Genomic DNA, 12201 nt, shown 5'->3' with positions numbered 1-12201 from the left:
CAGCCTTGTGACCGGCAGGTCGCCAGTTCGATTCCCTGAGGCAAAAGTACATGACTGAGGTGCCATTGAGAAAGGCACCTAACCCCCAACTGCTCCCCAGGCATTGTGGATAAGGCTGCCCACTGCTCTGGGCAGGTGTGCTCACTGCCCCCTAGTGTTTGTGTTCACTAGTGAGTTTCACTGCATGGATGAGTTACAATGTATCTTACAGACCTAACACAATTTTTCAGACAGAGAGAAGGTGTCATTATTTTATTCGCCCTTTGTCTGATTTTTGCGAACTTTCGCCAGTGACAAAAACTCACTGACCAGTCACTGTCACCTCTGCTGCTGGCATGACAACAACCAAGATGACAGATCAGTTGTGTTTTAGCAAAGAACTGTAGCATCAGCTCGGAAAAAGACGTAGAAAACAGAGTCAGAAAAAATGCCCAGCTCAGCACGACCAAACAAAACACAGATGGGGTAACATAGCAGGACCCAACATACCGGGAGGGTAGAAACTTCTAACCACTAGTTACGCTACAAAGCCCTACATCCTTGGATACAATCACTCAAACCACAAGAGCAACATCAGCAGTACCTTTTTAAACAGGAGTGTGATACGCCCCCAGGAACAACTTTGCATAGCCAAACCCCCTAAGCCCCTCACGGCAGCGTGGCCACTGAACTTTTCACAAACACTAAAAGGATCAGAATCTCCAAAAGCAGCTCAAACTGATATACAGTTTGTATATAGCCTGTGTGGAAGCTCTCAGAGTTTCAGCTCCTGAATGAAGTGATGAAGCTCTTCACACTACACAAAATGCGCAGTAGCCCCATGTCACTGTTTGCTTGTTCAGTGAGTAGTAAAGAAGGTCTTATTTGTACTTAACTGAGCTACAGAGATCCGAGCTGTGAGTCAGACAGTTCGTAAAGTTTTAACTACTGAAATGAGGTAGTTGTGTTCTTTTTTCACAGCATAAACAACTTGGAGAAATGGGAAAAAAATATTGTGTCATTTCTGGTGTGTTGTTTGGCGGTACGGTGGCGCAGTGGGTAGCGCTGTCGCCTCACAGCAAGAAGGGCCTGGGTTCGATTCCCGGGTGGGCGACCGGGGTTCTTTCTGTGTGGAGTTTGCATGTTCTCCCCGTGTCTGCGTGGGTTTCCTCCGGGTACTCCGGTTTCCTCCCATGGTCCAAAGACATGCAGTCAGGTCAACTGGACATGCTAAATTGCCCCTAGGTGTGAGTGTGTATGTCTGTCTGTCTGCCCTGCGATGGACTGGCGACCTGTCCAGGGTGTATCCTGCCTTCTGCCCAATGACAGCTGGGATAGGCTCCAGCACCCCACTGTGACCCAGCAGGATAAGCGGTTTAGATGATGTATGTCTGTTGTGTTTAGTTTTCATGTGAAAAAATTTTGAGGTTATATTTTAGAGGATCCAGTGATGGTTGGAGTAAAAATATCTGTAAGGGAAACTTTAGCTGCTTGAAACCAATATGAAACTAAATTGCTGCATATGTAAAGCAACTCATTTGAAACTCAGCCACAACAATTGCAATTGTCTCAACTTCATGAAACAGCCAATCAAATTGAATTAGATTAATTTTCTCGTCTCTTCATGCCCCATAATTTTACACAGATCTCAGATTTAAAAAGGTCCAAAAGATGGAAATTATTACCGAAGGGGAGACTCATGCTTCTGGGACAGATTGAATGAGACTTTAAATAAGCTGTAACCATAATGGTTACTTAAACATGCCTTTGAAAATGAATAACATGAAACAACAGATTAAAGCCTAAAATATATAGTAAAGAAACATAGTTGGATGTATAGACAAAAGATAGGTATAGAGATTTAGGAAAAAAATGGCAACAACAGCTCGAAAAAAAGGTGACAAATGCAGGAAATATGTAAACATAAATAACACCTCTCTGAGTGGGTAGGATGGCCCTGCCTCTCCCCCCATCACTCCCCGTGCTATATTAATTGTTTAGTTATGTCATGAGGCACCAAATAATGACCAAAAAATAAATAACTAGAAATTTCATAATGTAAAGCTGGTAGTATTTCTCTCTATGTGTGCTGTATTTTTCCTCATTAGGTTGGTCAGGCCTTTACCAAACCATCTGCAGAGAATGAGCTGAACATCATTGCATCTGATCCAGACAAAGACTATAAATTTAAAGTGGATAACTTTGATGTGCTGAACAAAATCCTTGAAAAACTGCAGACGAATATAATTGCAATTGAAGGTGGGTTCAGAAACTTATTTTGGTGGATAAACTTGAAGTTTTCTCTGAGTAAGCTACTGCTGCTATAAATGACATAATAAGTAAAAAGATTCATTTTATCAGATTGATATTATATGTGGTTTAGACATTACAGTCTAGTACAGTAGACTATAAATTTACAAGGTTTTACCTTTATTTTTCTGGATGTGTGTTGATCTGTAACGGTCATACTTGGTCTTTCTACCTTTTCAGGTACCCAGACTTCAGGAAAATCCCCCAAAATGGAGTTTGCGCAGGATGGGTTCAGTGCAGCGTTTGTTCCAAATGTAAAGAACAGATATTATTTTTCACAGTTTCATTACGTGGTGAATTTGCATCAATTCATTAGATTCGTAGAAAAGCCAGCACAATCAGATGCTGCCTTTCGAGGATAGATCCATTTGATACTTACAGAGTCAGGTGGGTCAGACAATGAATTCTTAGTTTCTGTTTTGTTTATTTTACTTTTGACTGCTTGAGTAAAAGTGAAGAATTCACAGTATTTGTTACTAGGTACAAATACATAAATACATAAATGAAAATAAATAAAATTAGAATAAATAAATAAATAAATAAGCAAGTATGGAGATCAATGGTAGCCTGTGTAAAATTAATGTTATTTTCATTGACTGGATTCCGAATGAGGAGAGCAGTGACCTATTTATCTCCCATTTGCCAGTTCTGTGTATGTTTTAGATATGTAGATGGTACAATGTGGTGTTGATGTACTGATTTTAAGCATGTAGCAGTGGTGCTAGAAAGCTGCATGTGTTGTATGACAAATAAAAATAGTGTAGTACTGAGATAAAATGCCCATAACAATCTTCATAAAGTGTTAATCCCAATAAGTGGACTGATTTGTCCTTTTAAGTGTGGAATAAAAATGCATGTACATTTTTAAAACCCTTCTATGAAATGTGCAGGTAAGTCATTTTCTGCACATTAAGGTTCCCTACAATAATATTTCCCAAAGAGGGCATTCCTAGCTCTTAAGCAGAAGCCTCAATTGATATAGAAGAAACCCACACCAGCAGGAGCTTACACATGCTCATACGTTGCAGAGATGAAATAGTTGGTTATCTAATTGTAAAATTCAAAAATCCTAAAATTACTGGCTTTAAATATAGCATTGAAGCCCTAGTTTAATCAACTTTTGGATGTTTTTTGTTGGAAAACAGTCTGTTTACAAATATTTAAATTTGGAGATCTCTCCAGTGGAAATGTGTAATTGCACACAATGTGCAGAAGAACATTTTGTAGTGTAGGTTGTGTGACCGTTTCCCTGCGCAGATGAATCTGATGATTGAAAGAGAATTCAAAGAGAACTCAGTGTAAACTTGGTGAAGGACACCTCTTCTGAGGATGTGAGTGAATTATCTACTCTCATCATATATTCAACAGTGTAATGTTGATTTTGAGATCTTTACATTAATATGTAAATTAAATCAAACAAAGCTTTAAATTTTGTTTTATGATGTCAGAACTACCTGATATTACATAATTAGTCATCAAGAGCACTAGGACTTTTTTTAATGGAGAAACTGCATATGCAAACACACTCAGTAGATAGTACAGGATTCATTTCTCCTAGCATGTGCGACAATATTGTCCTGCTGTACAGCCCTGTCAAATTTCCAACACAGCGATGTTTGTGTGCCACCATGATATTAAAGATAATTTAGAAATAGAAGGCCTATCTTGGCAAAAAGGAAGGCATATCTTGGCATTAGGCTACCTTAGTTAAACAGTGGTTAGCTTACTGTGGTATGATTCGCTGAACATAAAAACAGCATGTATTGGTCTATTTGAAGCTTATTTTATAGTAGGCCATGCAGCAGAACAGAAAAGTGGAAGGCAAGCTACACAGAACAGTAAAGCTGCAGTGACACCAAATGAAAATAAAATTTGTGTAGGATGCAGAAATGTAAAAAAGGAATTCATTTCTAGTAGCAGTTATTTTAACATCACACCAAGTTCATCTAGTTGAACAGAAGGGTGAATTGTGAAACAAAGCGGAGCTGCTTTTCAGTCACTGTAGTATCACATATCGCAACTGCAAAAAAGAATCTAGTTAATTACCTAATGTTAGATATACCTTCCCTCCAAAACCGCATCACATCCGTACCACGTTAATCAACACAGGAGTGCACTGCATACCGTGCGGTAGCTGCTTTTGCTTTAAAATGCACTTTTGCATGCATAAAAATGTGGAATTAATAAAGTTAAATAAAATAAATAAAGGAAACTTTTGTCCAGAAAGAGTCCTCCACTCCTGCCAATATACTGATAGCCTGAGACATCACAAAGACCATTAATCTCGTGCTTGGAGACCAAGACCAGACTTCAGCATTACTGTATTTTAATCAAACAATTGGCTCATAAAACAAGCCCTCTGGCCAAATTTAGTGCTGAGGCTTAAACGTGCAAATCTTTTCTCTATTCAGTTGCATCAGTATTTCAGAAAACCTTCTCTATGTCAGCTGTAAGTTTTGCTAAGTAAATACTTATGTGGTTTCATATCACGAGAAGAAAGTTTTTCAGGCAGCAGTTTTCCAGAACTTATTGTTCTCTACAAAGCATCTCTGTGCAACAGCACTCATTTTTACAACACACATTCCACCCAGGGGGAGCCTGAATTGGTAAACAACAGATACGCACATTCAGATGGTCTTATTTTCTTCCCTCTTTAAAATATGAGTTATTATCTGTTTTGATGTTTATGTGCTGGAGCTGATGTTTGTTTGTGTGTTTAGGGAAATGTAGTATTAAGTGCAGTTGGGGCTTTTCGAGTGGAAAGGAGGATTCCAGGAATATTCAGCTGGACAGCCTTACGAATTTCAGAAGGGCAGTGAAAACGACAGTTATGTAGGTAAGAACTGTCTCTAAACACTAAGTACATTAATCTCTGGGACATTTGAGCTGAAATGAATATTTCACAAAGGGCTTTTCTGACCCGTATAAGCCAAACAGTGCTTACCACATACTTGATTAGACACAGCTAACTTGTAGCTCCACCACTTCTCCCACTTTTGATGCACAGTTTGTGTTGGCCATCCTCTATCTCAGCACATCATACAGAAAAAAACATAATTGGAAGGATACAGCACTTGGAAAAGAGGCCTTTCAGGTCAACAGCATCTGTGAAATGATTAGAGGATGCTTAATTTTTAGAAGGGAACTCAGGTTGGAGATGTTTCCATCTCAGACTACCGTCATAATTTTCGAAGTACTCTTAAGTAAAGTGGAATGGTGAGGGTACATTTTATTTTTCATTGCTTATATTGTGAGCTACAGTCTTCTTAAACAGCAATTCAGAGACTAGCTTAGGTCTTGAAATCAGAGCAGTTTAAATAAATGTAATGGAGATTGATGACTAAATGCCTACATGTTTGAATTAAATGCAAATTAACAAGTTTAAATTTGAAAGTGAATGAATTGAGGTCCAGGACTCCAAATATTAAACATATTTAAGCAAGTTACAATAAGTTTGTTTGATATAAAAAAAATTAAATATCATTACTGTGTTCGCAGGTTATTCCATGACAGTAGCAACAACATGGAGCCACACATATGTTGTTCTGGGAGCTCCGAGGCATGAGCATAAGGGAGCAGTGTTCATTTCATCAGTGCAGACAAAGACAGTAAATCAGCTGGATCCTCCAGAGGTTGTTTTAAATTAATATTTTATAAAGCTCAACAACACTTGACTAATAAAGTAACAAAGCCAGAAAAAAAGTTATGCAATACCACATTCATACTAATAATACTAAAACTTACCTGAATGAAGGCCTACTAACAGGTCAGTGTTTCTCAACCCTGGCCCTGGAGTATCCTCTGACTGTCCAACAAAGTTTAGAGTGTCCTGTGCTCCCTAATTAACTGACCAATTAACAAGCCCTTCCTGAGGTTTTCTGGGTGAGTAAGAGCAGGAGAACGTTACAACATGCAGGTCAGTCTTACTCCAGGACCAGGATTGAGAAACGCTGTTCTAGGTGCTAGAAAAAGAATCAGGAATAGTCAAACAGAGCTGTGCAGAGAGATTTGGAACACTTTTTGAGTGGTGCAGTTTTTTAGAATGAAGTTCTGAACCAGTTCTCTTTCTTTCAGCCTCAGATTGGAGCCTATTTCGGAGCTGAAGTGTGTGCGGTGGACCTGAACTCTGACTCCTACACTGACCTTCTGCTGGTTTCTGCTCCACACCACACACAGGACGGTCAGGAAGGAAAAGTCTTTGTGTTCTCCATGTCATACAGGGTAAAGAGAAAGTCACACACACCTGTTTTCCTCATAAAATTGTTCAAATGTACAAAAACAGCACTTTCTTCTCCTGCCTTCTTCCCTTGTGATGATGATAATAATAAGATGTTACTTATTGGTTATGTAGACTTTTAAAAGGGGATTCCATTGATTTCTCAAAAATTCTGCACTATTTAATTCTTGAGATTTAAACACTCATTTGAAGTTTGATGTGAAACGGTTAATTGTAGAAAAACTTACTGACTTTCTTTACAGTGGTGGTGATAGGAACCAGGGGTCACCATGACTGCAACACAAATATAGACATTTTATTTACTATCTAAAACCACCAGTGAACCTACACGAGTCTTCTGAGTGGGAAAGTTGATGATGGAAAAATTGTGGAAAATTTGAAAAAAAGTTTTGTTTCGCCTCACAACACCCTGCATGAATGGATTTAATTAAGGGCAGAAACTTTTCTCGAAGCTAACGTAAAATAATGTATCAGACATCAGGCAGTGAATTCATAACCATTTCATGTAATAACTTTTAGAGGTGGACGTCTGGTTCCTATCACCACCACTGTGAAAGTCTGACTCTGTAGATTTCCCTATTTCACACCGAACCACTCTGACTGATTTTGTTTACATCTGCATTTATTTAAGCATGAATTTTAACTTCATCTGTATTATTTTTACAGCCAGAATTAAAAAAAATGACCCTGAATGGAATGGCGGGACAGAAGGGTAGGTTTGGCTCCTCAGTGGCCAGTCCAGCAGATCTAAATGGGGATAAGATTCGAGATGTAGTTGTAGGAGCCCCGCTGGAGGATAATGGACAGGGCAGCATCTACATCTTTAATGGAAGAGCAGAGGACATCACCCCTACCTACTCACAGGTGAGCAAGAAAGACACTTTGTCATAAAATGAGAGTCTTGAATATTTTAAGAGTGTCTTTCACCTCCATGTGACTAATTCCTAAGTTGAAGAAGTAAAGGAAGTAAACACAGCCTATTCTGTAAATTAGCTTATTCTGCAATTAATTGTTAATGCAAATATTAATTAACTTAAGAATAGAAAAAAATACATTGTAAAAGTTTGAACACCCTTTCAGGTTCATTCTCAGAACTTGACCTGTTGGGTCTGGTTAGGCAGGTCAAGATTTGTCATTAGGAACTGTCAGTTAATGAGAGCGTAATAAATTCTCTGACTCTTCAAACTTTGTGCTAACTCTCAACGAGCATGGGCTCCACTAACCAGCTGACTGAGGATCTAAAATATTAGAAAATATAAGCTAATTAATGCCTACAAAGCAGGAGGATATAGAAAGTGCTTCCAGCTCTGTCATGTCAGCCAAGGGGAACGGTCAAGGCAGGATGTGGAAGACCAAGAAAACAGAAAGGCAAAGCAAAATGATGGCAAATATAACAGCAAAGGACCTGCAGGAAGGTTTAGCTGACACAGGCGTGGTGATGTGTGGTTATCTGAAGTAAGATGCTTGGTGATCTAAGTAAGACAACATCTAGCTCTAGAAACAAGTGCTGTGGAATGTTTGGAGAAAAAAAAAGGAGCAGTATTTGACGAAAAGAACACCTTGCCAGCTCTAAAGCATAAGGGTGGATTTAATATGTTGTGGGCTTGTGTGGCAGCCAGCGGCACAAAAAACATTGCATAAGTAGATGGAAGAATGGATTCCACTAAATATCAGCAAAAACTGGAAGCAATTGTGACTCAGTCAGCCAAGAAACTGAGGCTTTCTACAACGGGACAATTATCCAAAACATCTCCAAATCCACCATGAACTGCTTCAAGAAACATAAGCTCCTGACTGAAAATCTCTGGTGGGTATATCCTAAACATGCTGTGCATCCAAGATGGACTAAGAATATTGCAGAACTAGAAACATTCTGCGAGGAAGAGCAAGCAGGGCTTGAGACTGCATTCCTGAAATGCAAAGCAAAACTCTGTAAGTTCTGAGTCAGGTTTCTTGTAAAAACTCTTAAAATTATTATGTATTAATATTGAAATATTGCTGCTCTTCAGGTCCAGAGTGCATTGTAATGGGCTTCAGAAATAGCCAGTAAAGAGTAATTATCAACTATTATTAACACTTTTATCATCATTTAGGGTTAACTATAGAATAAGTAAGGAGCAAAATCATAGTAGTATTCTATGTGACATCATTGGCTAATCACGTGAGTGTAGTCTGTGAATATTGCTTCCATTTTCAACCACATTTTGGAGAAACTGTACAAAATAAGTAAAAAAAATGTTACTTGAATGTCTTTAATTATTAATGTTTAATGTACAGCATGCTAAACATAAATAGATACAATTCTTAGCTTGATGCTAACATCATATTGGAATTCCCTTTGATGGGATAAAAAAATTAAGATTAAGCTTGCAATAGAAATTCATTTGCATTTGCAGAAAAAAATAATAATTAGCTGCAGAGGGTGTTGTAATTCCTTTCACTTTCAAAATCTACAAAGTATATAATGTGGCCAGGGGTGCCTAAACTTATGTGTAAATGTAAGTGCAGCTCAAGTGCAAAGGGAATGGTTGAATAAAGGTTGGCTTAACGTCAGACTCATATCTGACAGTCTCTGACTTATATGACTGTGTCTGTTTGTGTGATGACAGAGAATCAGTGGTTCCTCAGTACAGACGGGTCTGCGGTTCTTCGGCCTGTCTCTGAGTGAGTCTGCCCTGGACCACAGTGGAGACCGTTTGACGGACATCGCTGTTGGATCCAAAGGAAGAGTCGTTCTCCTTAGGTTTGGTCAAATTTGATCAGTAACAGGTGGAGCTCATCTACACTCATGTGTTCATTTTAATACCCTTTAATACCCTCATACTTCCCTATAAATCAGTTTATAACACAGTTCCTACTTACCTCTCCAGAAACTCTGCTCTCTGCATTCTACTGCCCAGGATTTTGGGTTATTATTATTATTATTATTATTATTTTTACTATTATTATTATTATTATTATTATTATTATTATTATGGATCATATATTCAGTTTCATATTCTTTTGGACACTTTTTGTGAGGTATGTATGTGCATCTTTAGACATCTATTCAGAAATGCCATGCCTAAATATGAGAATAAGTAAACATAAGCCCACCCTAAAACCCCACCCTGGCCATATAAGATAGAATTAAAAAAATAGGTCACATAGCATCATTTAAATCTGATCAAATCTGTAAAAATGTAAGACCTTTGATTTCAAAGAGATGTTGCTGTTAATATAGTAGTGTTGTACAACAGCTGGTTTAAATGAATGTTAATGATGTTACATGAAAAATTCTTTTAGTAAGGTAATTTTTTTCTTTTGAGAAGTGACAAATCTAAGGGATGGGCCTGGCTTTCTAGCCCCCTCCCCCAGTAGCCCACCCCCCTCCCCCAGCCATGGCTACACCCCTGATTAAGACATGGAAAATGTCTTGAAAGTGACCGTAGAAGTGCAGTCCATTAGTCAAAATTAAGATTCCTAGATTTGGAGTAAAGTAGACTGATTGTATGATTTATAGGACTTTATAAGTCCTGCACTTTTTAATTTCACAATTTATTTTACATGAACATTTGTGAAACTGTGATCTGTTTGTGTAACCAGTCCTTGCATGAGGCCCACTGTATTTCAAAGAACATTTATATTCTCATGCATGTTTATGTTAATGTATATGTTTGTGATACTCAGGTCCAGACCCATTGTGTCCTTGGTGACCAAAGTAACCTATAGTCCATCAAAAATTCCCACCAGACCCACTGACTGTGTGAATCCTCTGCAAAACACTCTACGCTTGTGCTTCACTATGAGTGGAGTGAACACTCAGATAAGAGGTCTGTACATCTAACTTCATTGCTTTTTTAGAGAAGTAGTTGCTTCACTTCCAAATAAGAGCTGTGACTTGTTGGAAATTTGATGTAGCAGGTGATCTGTGATCTGTTCTCTTCTGTTCAGACTTGGCTGCAAATATTAACTACACTTTAAAACTTGATGCGAAGCGACAGAACTCTCGGGCGTACTTTTCACCTAAAAACCGCCTTCTAACTGATAAGATGACTGTTCGCCTACAGGAGGTGTGCAACGACCACAAGTTCTATATAGAGGTGAGTGAAGGGTTTTGTATATTGTGACTAGGCAGGTGTTTATAAAATGATTATTATTTTTTTATTTATTGACCATTGCTATCAGGCCCTGTGGTCAACAAAATTGTTCCAATATGAATATAAGCAAGCTAACACTGCTGTGCACTGAACGGAACATCATAAAACAGGCAAGTACACAAAAATACCCCAAACAAACCAGCAGGCTTTGTCCAGTAGTAGAGTACATTAGGATAGCTGGTTTTCTTATATAAAAGGGTTGAAGATTAATAGTAGACTTACTTCCATGCGACATCAGTTCAGTGCTCAGGAGTGTTAGCTTACTATTAGAATGGATGTAGCATTGTTTGTATTTCAACTCCTTAACAACCTTGTAATTTGGATCCAGTGACATTCAGTGGGAAAATGGACGTAGGACAGAACATATCGGGTTTGGAACGTTTTTGTGTAACACAGGGTGAGATACACACACTGATGGGATCTGTGCTGTACGTGAGATCTGAATTTTGAAAATAAGCCATACAAAACAACTTGAAAATAGATTATTTGGCTCCAAACTGAGTGACTAACACTGAACTCTAGGAAGCAAATGTTGGCAGTCACATCCTAAAGTCATTCCCTTTAAGGTGGGCCGACCAGACTGTGTTATTAAAGTAGAAATGCTGGTATGTAAGCAGATACTATAGTAAGCAGGTCAGGTCTTGGTTTTTGAGGCACCCATCTCCATCCTCCAGCTGTAAATCCTACAAACCTTTTCCGGCTTTTAGACGTATAAGTGAATGAGAATGCGTTATTGATTAGTAGAGATGAGCATCTTTTTAAGCGTCTTGTGTGTCAGCTCATATTTGTAGTACAGTCCAGAGGGAAAGGAAGTCATGAATGACTCAGTAGCTCCTAAAGATCAATGTAATACTCAAACAAATAAAGAATAATTATGCTGCATGTATTTTATTGTTGAAGAATTTACCTCATTTTGATTTCTCCTATATTGACAGTGTAAAATTAGCAATGTTAACATTTATTTATCATATTTTGGATAGCTTTACCTGGGTGCTGATAATTCTCAATCAGCATAATTCGTCATACTAATTAAATTCATTAATTTAATGAAGTTTCTGTTTACCACATGTTGAAATAACTTTTTATATGTCATCCAGCTCTGATCAAGGGAAACTCACTACATTAAAAAAAGGTAAAAGGCACACAGAGGTTCAGCGAAAAGCTCAGTGTGCACAAAAAATCTGTTTTTTCTTTGCTTTTTTGTCTTACACAGCCCTGCGCAGAGGACGCTCTAAACCCGCTGTCCAACGAGTTAACATTTACTTTTGAGGGCCTCCCTCTTAGTGGACAGGACAACTTAACGCCTGTACTTCACCCTGACATAAGACACACCTCAGATCACAAAGTAAGAGCTGATGGTTTACAGTAAGCCTTTCATCTTCAACAGAAATATACATCTGCTGCTATTAAAGATGTTACATAAGGAAAAAACAGATGATACAAAACAAACTCAGCTGCATTCACTTTTCACACTTCAGATATAGTTTATGAACATCTAAATGAAATCAAATGAAGAATTTTACCTGATAACCTGTG

General features: G+C 38.2%; 1 pseudogene; it reads left to right on the top strand.

Annotated features, from left to right (window-relative positions):
- LOC118800273 overlaps positions 1 to 12201 on the top strand; it is a 36156-nt pseudogene that overhangs the window by 15742 nt on the left and 8213 nt on the right.

Source organism: Colossoma macropomum, unplaced genomic scaffold (genome assembly GCF_904425465.1).
Source record: "Colossoma macropomum unplaced genomic scaffold, Colossoma_macropomum, whole genome shotgun sequence".
In the NCBI taxonomy this organism is placed as follows: Eukaryota; Metazoa; Chordata; class Actinopteri; order Characiformes; family Serrasalmidae; genus Colossoma; species Colossoma macropomum.
The sequence above is the reverse complement of the archived record's forward strand: the minus strand, read 5'-3'. Positions and strand labels throughout refer to the sequence as shown.